The following is a 15370-nucleotide window of genomic DNA, read 5'->3' as shown; positions in this document are numbered from 1 at the left end:
ACTCCAGTGGAGCAGTAGAAGGATGAGCGCATCAGGAAAGAGATAAAAACTAAACGTGTAAATTTCAATTTTAACTACATTATTACTATTACTGAAGTTTTTTCCTGTATACAAGTATTCTTATTACATGCTATTATCTCTGTAACAACTATTTCTAGATTAATAATGATTACTGAATTAGATTTAAATTATACTAACAACCGACTCTTGGCTTTATATTCAATGGGTTTTCTTCTGCCTAACACCTTCAACATAAGACATTATGAGAAGCTATATTACTTCTGATACATAAATTCACCTAGCCCAACTGCCTTTCTCTAACTTTAGCCAAACAGGGCAAGTGGTGAGTTCTCTTAAAGATGTTCTGCTCAGTGTTAAAAGTAACTACAAGATTTCCTTACTGGGGAGGATCTTGACTTTAATGGAATCACTTTCAAAGATTCCTGGAGTTTACTTCTAATTTAAGAGTGCAAACAGTGAGGCCAAAACTCTCAAACTTGGCTGCCTGAAACTAGGTAATAACAGTGATAATAAGGTACTGTGACCAATATGCACAAGACAAATCTCTTGACATGTTCTTCAGGCACATGCAGCAACTCTCTCATGCACTTCTCTGATAATTCATCCCTTTGTTTCTACTGTCCCCATCTCCCTAATTCTTCTGTATAGTTCTTCCTATTTCCTATGCATATAAAACAAAAAAATTCTCTGTTCACCACTGATCATCTACCAACCTTATACCATTTAAAATATTTCTAAACACAAAGTCAATTAAAAGCTTATCTTCTATTTCTGTTAGGTTTGAAAGATGCCATTGCAATTTCATGGTTTATTCTACTGGCAGAGTTCCAATTTACAGGATTATCTGTCAGTCCTGCCTCACTTTCAGGCTCAGAATTCTGCAGAACAGAATTTGTTTACCTTTCTATCATCTCATTTTTCTAAAATTTGTAGGCTTTCTGGCTTTGCTTTGCTTTCCCTATGATCCTACATCATAATTAATTTCTACAACTGGATGTAGTCTTTCCAGAAACTGTCAGGACTACCTCTTGGATTATCCTAGATGCTTCTACAATTCCTTTCTCTCCATCTTCAGGTGCTCCTTCTTCAGCTAACATCTTTAGAATGGCTGATGTTTTTCAGCTGATCATAAAATGTTTTGTCAGGCTGCATTTCATAGATGCTTTTTCACTCTGACAGCTTATCCTATGCTCAGACAAACTCTCCTTGTAAACAAGCTGTGTCTTACTATGGCAATGTAGAAAAACTGTCTAGATATAAAAATGCGTGTTAGGAAAACATTATTTCATTTGCTTGACTCTAAAGATCCGGTCTGTTTTTCCCTCAAGGTGGTAAAAACAGGGGCAGGGTTATATTCAGGCAAAACAGTGATTTCTCTTTATAAAGTGTGACCGCTGGTGCCTTGTTCTAAAAATCCCATGGGGAGATTAGCATCAAGATTTTGCTAAGATGACATTTCTGTCCTTTTCCAGTAACACTTTCCTTCTTTTTCTCAACCCAACACCAAATATAAATGGCACAGCCCAACCCACATTGTTTACTGGCCCAGGTATTTGCTTCTGTTACCAAAAATAGCATTCACTGTAAAAGTTTACACAGCTTTTTGAAGTTCTATTTTTTTTTTCTGAAATATGCACATGCTTTCTTCATTCTTTCTCTCCTCATCAAGATGTTTTTCACCCTTACCTGGGGTGTTCTCCACAGAAATATCAGAATTGTCAGCTCTATATATGAGATGACAGGAAGTCCTTTCCCTTTAAAAATATACATACATACCTGTGTCTACAGATGTGCACACATAAAAGTTTTCATGTTTTTGTTTCTATAGCAATAATAAAGAGGCATTACTGTGGAGTGACCACTGTATTTTTCTGTTTAGGGAAAGTGAACCTTTGAGATGCTGCAGTAATGAAAAGAGTGTCTTTGAACAGGAGTGAAGGTACACTGTCCTTGGAATAACAATATAAAAATAAAAGAGCTGCTCAAATGCTTCAAATGACCCTGGCTGACCTTCTTATCTGAATAAATAACCCTACTGTGGATTACAGATTCACAACTAGAAGACTCGTTGTTCAAGAGACACCTTAAAATCAAAAAAAAAATAAACCTTCCACCTCTTTTGAAAGCCCAGAGGCTTTATGAGTTGCTTAAAGACCACAAAAAGGAATGCCAACAGGTCATGTGAGCAAGCAGGATTATCTTCTGGAATGTGCTCTTTAAACTGTGATTATGTTTAACTCCTCACAAGCAGGTGTGATGTTTGATGCTTCTTTTCACACAAAACCTGGCCCTAGGTCACCCATAGGCACATGCTACTAATAGATTTCAGCAGGTTCTACAGAAAAGCATTGTAAAGGGAAAAAAGGCAGCTGAATTATGCAGCTGATAAAGCTGACACATTTTGGAATCTAAATGGCAGTATTTGCAAATGGCTTTTTTTGCTGCCTCTCCCTGCTCTGCAAACTGACATCCCAATATCAAGGATTTAAAAACTTAAGCCTAAGAAAAAGTGTTGACCTTCAAGTTAATGCTATTAAAATTGTAATTTCATTCAAATTAATGGAATTGAAAAGAATCTCTGCATAAAGTGCAACACTATCTTAATTAACAGTTCATTAAGGTGCAGAAGCAGAAGGTCAGAAGCATTAATGGATTTGCAGGAAAAGATTGACCAGAAGTCACAAATCCTTAAAATACTCAATGATTTTTAAACTCTGATTTTACACAAAAGTCAGACACTTTATGTGCCAATCTAGTTCAGCAAACAACTGAAATCCAGCCCCTTCAAACCATATCAAAAAACCTAAATACAAACCATGATCTAGTCTATCCTTTTTGATCTGCAATGCTAACAATCATCCCTCCTTTTTTTTGCCATTTTATCAGGTTTTAATGTTGCAGCCAGCACTATTGAAAAGTTATACCAAGGGTGTAATATTATCATTAAAAGAATTTGGGCTAAGCATATTCTGCCAAAAAAAATTCTTACTTGGTCAAACTGAGGTTTCGAGGAAATATGTAATTTATTGTTTTGGTAGTTTGGTTTGTTGGGGGTGGGGGCTTTTTTTCAAGAAAACAAGGGAAATTGGAATTGCAGGAAGGCAAACATATTCTCTTACACTTTTGTGTAAAATGATACTTACGTGGAGGAAAAAAGTAAAGAGGTCTCCTTATGCAGGTTTTGTAATTGTTGCCCCCGAAAACTGTTTTTTTGTTTTCTTTTTTTATTTTTTGACAGAGGATTTTACTTTTTCATCCTATTTTAATTAAAATTCGTATAGTTTAAACCCAGATTTCAATCTTCTCAATTCAATTTCAATCTTCTTGGTTGTATTTCCTCCTATTTCTCTTTCATTCTGCTATTGCCATATTAAATTAGTTTTGAGCCAAAGAGCTGTACCTTAGTAAAAATCTGCCTTCCTGAAGGGCATAGTGATTTAATTAGACTACAAGAAGAGCCAAAGTAGGTACTCCCCTCTTCTGATTGTCTGTTCCAATGATTGATTACTAAGGATGTAAATTTATGATTAGTTTTGAATTTGAACCTGTTTGGCTTTGGTTTCTAGCCATTTTCATACTTATTGTATTGTCCATTGTAATATTTTCAGTCTACAAGAATATTTAAGTGCTTAAGCCTATCACTATATCTTTATGATAAACTAAAGTAGATTCCATTCTTTTAGATGGCCACTCAGGGGATTTTTTGTCTAGTCCTCAAAGCTTCCTAACATATTAAAAAAATAAGAATGGCACTCATGTTGCCATGTCTAGTGTTGCTGAGCTGCATCTGAAGCTTACTAGTTTATGGAACTTTCTCTGTGTATTAGAACTATGGAATTGTTATACAAACATCCTTTTCCACACACTTTAGTCATCTTTGTATCACCACAAGGCTGAAAACAGTTGAGATCTAGAATTTGTCATTGCTATGTATGTTAGCTATTTCCTAGCCTGTCTCAGGCTTTCAGAATTGTGAATAGCATTTACTACCTAGATTTCTGAATAAAAGCCCTAACGAGAGAGGGTTTTGTCATATAAAACAATTCTTTCCTGTCCATTTTCAGCTTTGAAGACAAGCAAATAGTATAACTTCCTATTATGCATTTTTAATAGGTCAATTCAGAGCAGTCCAAAATCTGTTATGCTGCAACTTGTGCAAAATCTCCTTTAAAACAAGCATACTAGAGCAGTACACAGTGTTTCATTAAATTTGTATGTAAGTCAAGTCACTTCAATGCACTCATTTCTTAAAGATCCAAAGATTATATTAGCCTGGTTTTGTCACAGAAATACACTGAGCACTTATGTTGAATTATTTGTCCATGAAGACATTTAAAATCTATACAGACTTCTTGGTGCAGATTATGTTTTTTCTGTGTACAAGCTGCATCAGCATTTGTCTGTATTTACTTTGGGTTTTTTTCTGATAGCTCCCAGTTTACAAAGTGAAGGAGGACCTTGATTTCCATGGAAAGGGAGAACCTCTCTGCACCATCATATTCTCTATAGGGTTACAAGATAGCAGAAACTGTCCTCAGAAATCACTCCTCTGCTTCCCATTATTCCTTTTTTTGCAAGGATTCATCCTGACCCATAGCTTTGGTTTTAATTTTGTGAGACTATTCTAGGCTTTCAGTGCTTTCAGCAAGACTGAATCAAGAACATAAACTAGTAAAGCTCCTTGCTTTGTCTTTTCTAAGACAAAAGAGAAGCTAACAGCAGGATCAGGACTCCAAATTACCAGCAATTTGGTTTCTATTCTGCTCTGGCAGCAGCTGCAAATCTGTGCTTTTTCATGTTGAGGGTTTATGACCAAGCTACAATTGAATCCTAGATTGTTAGCAAAAATGTCTATTTGTAAATGTACACCTTCAGTACTGTCAATTTGCCAATAGGTGTTTTAGATTTCTGCTTAGAATTTCATGTGTATTACAGGAATAGTACATTCACAGGAAATAAAAGCACTATTGGTACATAGAGCTGTAACGATTCTACTGAAATAAAGAAAGTGTCTGAGAGCCACAGCTGATAAAGGTGTTAAAGAGCAGAATCACTAAAAGTTACAGAAAAAGCTGCAAGCACTGTGAATACCTCTGGTGGTATTTTTTTCTTAGAATTGAGAATGTGGAGCAGCATCTTCTTTAGACCTCAAAGACCTGCAATGCAAATCCATTTCACTACTCAGCTCTGAAGAAAATAAGAGTGTATTTTACTCTGCAAACAATCTGTGATGAGCATACTCCTCATTTAATACCTCCTGTCAGCACTCGAAATGACAGTCGGTCAAAGGGGAATATCTATAGGGCAGAGGGGAAGTGAGGGCAGGAGACAGAATATGCAACTAATTTATTATTCCAAGTATGTCAGACAGTCTCAAAATATTTAGCATTAAATCTGGTTTTGATAGCATGTTATTTTTTAAAGGAAACTTTCCAGGGAATTAAAATGCCTATTTGCTTCCTGCTAAGAGAAAATACTGATTTACTTAGGCTTTCCTTATTTAAATATAATCTCCCTTTTTCTCCTTCATCTGTTCCATGTGAGATTTATTAGACTTCAGGAGTGAATAGTATTACCTAAACAACTGATGCATTCTATAGAATAGGCTCCTGGTGCCTCATGTCCCAGGCTTAAAGAAGCTGTTAAGCCTTCATGTACACTAGACAACCAGCAAATTAAGCTTTGACCAAAATCAAGTTCTCTGAAACTGTGGCACAAATATTAAACACTAATTATTTCAATATTTGTAGTTAATTCTGTTAAGTCAAGCTTCATTGTGACTACAAATCACATAGCTAATATATTTAATAAATAGGCTTTTTCTGTTTTTTTTTTTTTTTTACTATTACTTAATATCCTCTAGAGTATTTAATTGCATATGGAATTAGATGTAGGACAGCAATGGCCTAGCTGTGCCTTAGGCATCCTTTCAAAAAATACCAGTACCAATAGCTGGGAACAAATTTTCAAACAGAGCTGTGATCTGACGTGATAACTTGTGGCAACAGCTTACAGATAACAACAGCAAAAGAAGGGCAGTGGACAGGAGAAGGCAACAAGGTAAGAGGAAAAAGAGGAAAAAAACACATCAGGACAGTATTTAGCGAAAGCACTCTGAAAAAGGCTCAGTGGAGAAAAAAAAAAACATATCTGAGTGGCACCTCATCTGTTTTAGACTTAGGGTAAGATGAATGATATACATTAAGTGCTTATTTTTCTCCACTGATTACAAAAGGGAGAGAAGTCAAGTGTAGACACCTACATTGTACATATATGCATTTGGTTAGATGAATTCCACTCTTTCTGTCTTTTGCAAGGAAAGGAAAGCCAACAACAACCTCCCCACCCCTCTTGTTTCATTGATGAACATGTATGAGGCACTATATTGTTAAAGAGATAGTCTTTTAACAAAAGCAAACATGACATTAGCTTGCTATGTAAATCAAGCTTTGGTAAAAAGGGTGGCTTACTGCACTTACATTAATATATTGAAGAGCAAACATGGGCACGTACCACACTGTAAAGCAAACATCTTGCTTTAACTGAGTTACAGAAAACCAGTATTACATGTGAAGATATCTTTGAAAGTGGGCAGTGGGCTTCTCTGGCCATGTTTTTTTTTTTTTCTTTTATAAAGAATTGCACAAGACTTTTGGTCCCATAGCCATCTGGTACAGGTGGAAAGAACATCTTTTCCCTTTCTTAGTGTGGCATCCCAGGTCACTGTCAGTATTATTCAGCCTTCTGAGTGTTTCTCTGCTGAAAATGTCAAATTATTATAGTCCTTTCTTCAGTCTTCTGCTTTACTGTTTCACTGCTGATGCAGATCAAATTTCTGTATATTCTGTGTTCTGGACCATATTGTTCAAAAACCTATTCAGCCTGCTTTGGGTTTTGCAGTCCAGCTCAGAAAGCAAGTGTTCTGAGTTTCCTAGATATTCCTGGTCTGACTATGGTTTCACATCTGGGAGAACTTAGTGGCTTTTGCTACGTACTGTAGAGTGGCTTGGAGCCATTTGCACCTACTCTCAAGGCTGTATTCACAGCTATATTATTTTCAAAATCCAAATGTAGTCCTTGCATGGGTTCAAACAATGACAGAAGAATCAGTGAAATAGAAGTCATCCAAGGTCATTAGCTTAAAAGAATACCACCTCTGGATTTTGAAAGTTCTTGAAGCTCAGATTTCTGAAGAGTATTCTAGGGAAGTAGCAGTACATGGTTGTTCTATCCTTACAGTTTGTAGGACTCTGGGAGTCCTAGATGCCTAGACCCCAGGCAATCCAGGGTAGCTCGGAGGGCTTCACAAGCTGGGAGTCTCTCATTCTCCCAGTGATGACCTCTACTGGGATGGTACAAAGGCAGATTAGGACTATATGTGTTGACCCTACGCTGTGTAAAAGGAATAGCTCCGTGTTGTGCTTAAAAGGAATTTCACAGGGAGATGTTCTGGGTCCTACTTTATTCATGTTAGAGGCATGGCAACAGGGTACCAGAATTTGGTTTGCTATTTTAAACTGGATATAAATAAAAGCTAAATTCTGTCATTTTGATTGTAAACTGGTAACTATGGACTGAACTACAAAAAACTCAGCCAGACTTTAAAAAAACTATGTTTCTATGAATTTCAAGTCATGCTGCCAAGTCACAGTATTTGATGAAGTGTTCTGAGTTAATTAAATGTGATGGGAAAGAAAGATTTTTTTCTCTGATAATGTCGCTCTCTCTTTCAGCCAACAGAACTCTAAATGTTTGACCATGTTATTCAACCTCCTACAACCTGTCACTCAGCTTGAAAGAAATGCCATTTTTTTTTCCAACAGTCACTCAAGATTTCTGGACATATGGTGTCTCCTTCTGTAATTTAATTTGATCTCGATAAAAGTCAAAACATTAATTTTTTTTTTAACTCCCCATTAAAAAATATCCCTAAAGAAACACATTTTTTGTTGGAATGATACAGAGGTATCATCAGGTTATCAAAGTCTTAAAGACTTGAGACAAAATGGTGTCAGGTAGAGCTTGTTAGAAGATTTTCGGCTTACTCTTCTGTTTAAAAAAAGCTTGAGTGTTTGAGTTTTTTTTCCCCCTTTACTAGAGTATGCTTCATTTCAGTGGCTTTCCAAATGTGTTTGTTTTAGGATTGGATATTTTTTTTCCCTCATAAATGAAGCTAGAACAATAATGTTGTCTTTTCCTTGAAGAGTCTGCAGCTGATATCTTCTTCCTGATGCAAAGGATTGTGATTCGACCTGGATCATACAAATATACTGGATTTCCTTTCCAACTACAAATATTCTTCATGAACCAGCTGTGAAAGTTCTGGTGTAGATGATTCCAAAATTACTAACAGAGCGAGGCCTTTAAAACAAAAGCATACATCGCTGGCATGTCTTGGTGATACTATAAACACAAATACTGTGGGTTCACAGTGTCATACTAGTTTTCATTTATGCCTTTAATTTTTTGTTGCAGCACCAACTTAAAGCATTAAGTAGCACTAGTGCGACAGAGGAATTCATGGCTTTTGAAGGATTTGTTAGTTTAAATTACACCCCAATGTGGGATTCTTCTGGATGATCGATTTCACATTTCAACTTGCAGTATAAGAAAAAAGAACACCCAAAGACAATGTTCTGACTGTCCTCAATTAATCTTAAAATCCTTCAATGGGTTGACCTAAATTACAAAGTCACTTGCTTGCTATGTGGTTGTGATATCCCATGGCTATAACAATGCAATTATTAATCTCCAAAGTGAAGTTTATGTACAGAAAGCCAACAATTGGGCTATGATTTTGGAACTTGCTTCCATGATAGATCAGAATGACCTCAAACTTCACCATTACTATTAAATGTTAAATCCATTTTTTATCCTGACTTTATAGTAATAATGTCTTAAAAAACATTCTATAAATCACTTGCTGAAAATAAAGGATGTAGGAAAAGCTGCAGTGATTTTCCTGTATGTGTTTAATATGCAAAGTATGATATGATGTGATATGATATGAATTTTGGCTAAAGAAATTTGAATTTTGAATGGCTGACACTGACAGTGGATTATGTAATTATACTAAATGAAGTGAATATTTTGATGGAAAAGCAAAACAGAATCCCTGAGGAATGCTGTAGTGTCCCCCAGTTCTATGGGGGAGCTAAGGAGGAGACCTGGAGAATCCACACATGTTTCATAGGAAATATGAAGTTGTTTCATAGGAAACATGTATTCATGTAGACAGAGTTCCTTGTAAAAGCATATTGCCTTCACGTTCTGAACTATCTATGTTTCCGGTTTAGTACCTATTACAGAGAAAAAGAAGAAGAATTGTAGGCTACCACAGTCACATAACAAGGAAATGACTTTGTAAGTTAGGTTGACCCCATTGAAGGGTTTAAAAATTAACTGAGGACAGTCAGAAAAATAAAAAAATAAACATGACATTTATTGGTTTTCTGATAAGAGATGTACATGGTGTTTGCAGTGTGCTACCGTCAAACAGTATAAATTGTTACAAGAAGGTTTGTTTTACAAAGATATCATTCTTTGGTTTGTTTTACAAAGATATCATTCCAAATAGATGTCTGTGTCTTCAATAGGTTTCATTTGTTATACCGTATTTGCATGTTCACTAAAAGTGCTTTGTACTGCTATTCTGAAACTTTTCCATGTTAGCGCTGGTCAGTATGAAAGAGTTGCTTAGCATCACAAAAAGTCTTGACTTATGATGCTGAAAAACAGCTCTCTGTCTTCCTGAAGCCAAAGGACATACCCTACAAAAGCCAATTCTTTCCCTGAAATGAGGCCAGGAATATTACAAAAAAAAAAAAGGTTTCCTCAGGGTGAAAGGTTATAAGAGGTGTCTTGATCTGATATCTTAAAGATTCAGCCTTGGGAAGATAAATGGGAAATCTCAGGTGGAGGGCTGAGTGAGGCCAGCAGGCACGGTATTTACAGCACTGTGTGAGAGCCGGCTGTGGCTGCTGTGGTGCCAGAACAGCAGCATATGGAGCTTGCCAAAGAGAAGACATTGCTTCTTAGAGAAGACTTCCCCAGCTTGGCACCTGTGGTGTATGCTGTCTGTTCAGAAGGAAAAAAGGAACATTGTTTTATGACGGGTTGGATTTTTTGTGTGACTCATTCTTTCGGATCCATTGGGGGAATTCCTTGTGTAAGGGTCAGGGAGCCAGCTGATGCTCTGTTAGTCAGATGGAGAACAGCTCCGGAGAAGGATTGTTGATGAAACTTGGCTGCATCTCAAAACCTGTGGGAAAAGCAGATTCAGCCAGCAGAAAAAGGACTGAGAATTGTGGAGGATTTAAGGGAGCAGTGGCTCAATTGTCATGTAATGCTGAATTGACAGAATAAAACTTGATTTTCATCATATTTTACAATGAACTGATTGTATGGAATCTATCAGTGCAACAATAAGTAATGCCTTCACTATGATTATAGCACATCTTCTATAAGTGACTAAACGAGAAGCTAAAATTGCTGTGGCATAGGGATTTATTTTACAATAGACATTTTTGCATAATGCTATGGTGATGCTTCAGCTTTCCCTGACATTGACATCTTTAGAACATCCTGTCAAAGGACTCTGAATTAATACTGCCAGTAGAGGAGGATAGCATTGACAAGATGGGAGTAAAAGAGACACAAAAATAGACAAGCCCTTAGATCCTAAAAGGAGGTAAAAGGAAAATGGTGAAACAACTTAGTGCCATTAAAATGTAGGATTTCATATGTACAAGAGATATGTAGAAAGGAGAAAGATGAGAACTGAAGTTTACATTAGCAGTGTCAGAGTACCCACAGGAACGCCTCCTCTCAGGAATGCATTTGCTTTGCTTGTTACTGTTTGTTTTCAAAACAGCAAGGCAGTTAAACATTCAAAATTCATGAGTTTAAAGACAAACCTTATCTGAAGAGTTTCCAGTAGAGATTTCTGCTCTGCTCCATATAGATGGAAGGACAGCGTGGAATACCAAAATTTGAGAATGTTTATCACATTGCCTGAATTATAGGTAAATTCCCCAATATTGAGTTATTAGTGCTATAGCACACATTTAGATGCAATTAAGGAGATGGGAAATATGACAGGATTATTAGTGCAACATCTTTCATTACAGGCATGCTCGCAGCTAGTGAGGATGGCTGCCAAGCTAAAAATATCAATGATGTCTGAATGAAAATAAGTTTGATTACACTCTGTACTCACATTTTCCATGTAAAAAGAATGTGACAGTTCTGGGTGAACACTCTAATGTCTGAGCCCTGGTTGGAGAAAAGACAGGATGAGAGAAAGGGGAGAGGAAGTACAGGGTAGGGCAGAGCAGATAAGAGCAGGGCAAGAAAAAGCAAAGAAAGAGAGGAAAGGGAAGGCTTGCTCTTATAGTACAGTGGTTACAGCAACCTTGTGGAATGTTGAATCATTATATTTGGCTCTATGTTCATTATAAGAAGATTTTAAAATTCACTTGCTTTGATGGGTAGTTACATCCAGCAGAAAATTGCTGTATGTGTTTAAGTGTTTCAGGTGCTGATATATATACCTGAGAGACCACCCAATATATGTAGAGGTGTATAACAGATACAAAGTAGGAATATGGGGGGGCATCATTTTCTAATATGGAAACTGGTACTGGAATAGGTCCTGTGGTGTCCTGTCTTTGGAGAGCATGTACCAACCTGCAGCTGGAGCGTTGCTTGCAAAAGCATCTTTAAAGTTGGAGACTTTGCAGTTTAAAAATAATTAAATATTAATGGATCTAGAAAGTAAGACTCAGAGAATCTTCCAGACTAGTGATTAGGGGGCCCACCTGAGAAGCAAGATTCCTGGGTTTCAGGCATTGATGGATGCAGATTTATGAGGAAAGGGGCATTAAAGGGAGGGGGAAGGCAAGCAACACAGCACCTGCTCTCCTCAGGAAAGAGGAAATATGAGCTCCTGGTATACTGGAGGATGGACATAGACTTGGTGTAACAGCTGCTGTCCCCTTTCCAAATCAGGAATAGCCAGAAAATTAAACTTGCATTTACCAATAGTTAAAAACACAGCTAAACTATGACAAAGTGTGACAAACTGCAACTTGGTTTTCACAAGAATAAAGCACTTCATCTACTAATGAATCCTTTTAAGTTTCTGTATTTGGAGGTTAAGAACAAGAAAACAAACAAAGAAAAGAGTAAAGGCATGCAGCTATGGAAAACAGAAAATACTGAGGTGTATGAAACCTACTAGATATGTTGGGTTTTTTTAGGATAAAAGTGTATCTTATTATTTCTTTTTTTTAACTCCCTTTTGTCTGGTCTTGGAACTGAGATGATCAGATACAGCTTTTTGGCTAGCCACAGAACTAAGCAACAGAAGACAGACCTTGTTTCCAGCTTCTGCAGATGAACAGATATTTCTCAGATCTCTTTCTTTGACTTTGTACTGAAATGAGAAGTACATAGGTACAACAAATCCAAGCTACAGCCATATAGCTAGCAGCGGTCACTTGAGCATAGCTCAACTACTTCAAAGTCTCATACCATGTCTTTCCTCCTGAAAGTCAGCTACTGACAATAGTAATAGCTGGCAGGAACTGACTGTTCAGAATCACTGGCACCTCACCAAGAAATGGAAAGCCTTTTTAGAGTGGATTTGGGTGTATTGTAAATGAAGCAGAATATATCATGCGTTAAAGTCAAGGACGACTGTCAGTTCTGCAGAGGGGCTAGATGAGTCAAGAAGGACTTACAAAATCACTCGAAATTGTAAACATTCACAGCTAATAAGAAAAGAGGCCCAGCAGCAATGAAATGTGCGATTAGCCAGGCAGCAATTATCCTAGTAATAATATGGTATATGTTTCTTCTTTACTGCTCTTGTGTGGATTACAAATGGATTCTAAAGCAGAGCTGGATAAGCCTGGGAATATTGTACTTATACTCAGTTTAGGAGCCAGCAGGAAATTCTACAGAGACTTCAAGTCTCACTGAGGCCTTTGCTCAGCCTTATAGACAAAAAACAATAGCAACTAAACATTAAAAGCTTAAGATGGAAGAAATAAAATCTGAAAAAAATCATGCTGGGTTTTCCCTGTTGAGATCACTTATTTAGTGGACCAGATCCTACATTTCTGTGACCACACTTAAATGATCTAACAGCTTGCTTCTCTTCTATTGTCTTTTACTGTGTCTATATAATTACTCAAAAAGATGAAAGCTGAGGGCTCATCTCCACTGACAGATTATTTACCAGAAAGAAAAATTCAATGGAAAAATAAGAAAACAGATGTAATTCTATAATTCCATTTTGCGTGTGTGTGTGATCTTCACTTAAAATCTTTTATCCAGCATAGCCTACAGTCACCTTTTCTTTTGTTTTGTCCCCAAAGTGCTCTAATGGTTGCTGCAATCCAGGCACCACATCACTTTTTTTTTTTGTTCTGTCTGTCTTTACCGGAAAAGAAGCATCTCCCTTCTCATTTAGTTTTTTCTGTTGCCAAAGAACAATTTATCTCCCCTCCAAGCTGGAAAAGAAACAGTAATTCTATTGATCAACTTCGGAAAATCTGAAAAGACACTTCTAAAAAATGCATAAGGGTAAAAATACTTGGTTTAGTGAACTCCCAGTATCGACCAGTCAAAAAGTTTTGATCTAAAAGTCATCATCTTGCACTGCAAAGTGCACTATTTTTTTTTCTGAAGAAAATGATAAGCAGTATTTTTCTGTATTTCTTTCTTTTTTTTTTCCTCTCTTTTTTTTTCTGCCTGTGAGCTTTGGAGTTCAAAGTCATTTTGAGAGGGTTTGCATATGGCTGCAAATATTTTGATAATTTTCTGGTCTCATACGTGTTATAAATCACAGCATCTATATCTCTAATCAATGAAAAGTGCTGAAAACACACACCAAAATGTGCAAAAGTCAACAGATGCAGAATACAGATGGAAAGCAATTGGCATACTGCCTAACACCTTGTACCTATAATTGAGAAGCTATTTTGTCTTTATTTCATTGTTTTCCTCTTAACAAGATTGTTCTTCCAAATTTGTAAATCACCTATAACCAAATGAGCAGCAAGGTCACTTGCAGGTGAGTGCTCAGCTGTTTCACTGGGGCTGAGAGTGGGGAACTGGTGCCTGCCTTAGGGCCATGCAGCAGCTGTCTGCAGGGTCAGGATGGCCCATCAGGGCCCAGGCACTGTGGTAGCTGCTGTGTCACAGAATCAACTAGGTTGGAAAAGACCCCTAAGATCATCAAGTCCAACCGTTACCCAGGCACTGCCAAGTTCACCATTAACCCATGCCACTGAGGGTCTTATCTATGTGTTTTCTGAACACTTCCAGGGATGGTGATTCCGCCACTGCCCTGGGCAGTCTGTTCCAACACCTGATCACCCTTTTGATGAAGAAATTTTTCCTAATATCCAATCTAAACCTTCCCTGGCTCAGCTTTTGGCTGTTACCTCTTACTTTATTGCTTGCTACCTGGAAGAAGAGACAGATCACCAGCTTACTACAACTTCCTTTCAGGCATCTGTAGAGAGTGATAAGGTCCCCCCTGAGATTTCTTTTCTTCAAACTAAACACCCCCAGTTCCCTCAGCCACTCCCCATCACACTTGTGCTCCAGGACCTTCATCAGCTCTGTTGCCCTTCTCTGGACCCACTACAGCATCTCAATGTCTTTCTTGTAGTGAGGGGCCCAGAACTGAACACAGTATTCTTCCTTCATTTCACTGCTTAACACATCAGCAAAACCTACCACAATTCTCAGGTTTACATTAATATACCAGCCTACAAATGGTTGTCACAAAGGACTATTGGCTGTTATAATGAAAGAGATTACCACCCACGGAGCTAAACACAAGAGACATTTCTCTCTTCCCCTACTTAAATATATGTGATTAACACTTTTTAGCCCTTCAGAGAGCTTGAACCTTGCCACTCAGACTCAGACTAAAACTTAGTTAATTTGTCAGTATTTATTAAATGCACTAGGCGATATCTGGTTGGAAAGCTTAATAGCAATAAGGAGCTGAATGAGGGTTCGGAGTTTCTTCCCAGACGACATAATAATAACCTGCTCTCACTTGTGCAGCCTTTCTTAGAAATGTTATACACCAGTGAGAGTCAGATTGTCTTAACTACTGTATCCTACCTAGCACGAGACCTAGCTCTGGGCTTTAACAGTGGCTATCAAAAATGTTTCTCTTTTTCTCTCAAAATACTGCTACTAATAATATTCCTAACTTAAAAACCATCTTTGGTGTCATTCATTACCTTGTTAAAGGAACACTGCACATTTGGGAAATTTAAACTGTGGGAGAAGAAACACTACACAAAGGTATAGAAGCTGAAAA

The sequence above is a fragment of the Melopsittacus undulatus genome, chromosome 5 (genome assembly GCF_012275295.1).
Source record: "Melopsittacus undulatus isolate bMelUnd1 chromosome 5, bMelUnd1.mat.Z, whole genome shotgun sequence".
Classification (NCBI taxonomy): Eukaryota; Metazoa; Chordata; class Aves; order Psittaciformes; family Psittaculidae; genus Melopsittacus; species Melopsittacus undulatus.
Note: the sequence above shows the minus strand (reverse complement) of the source record.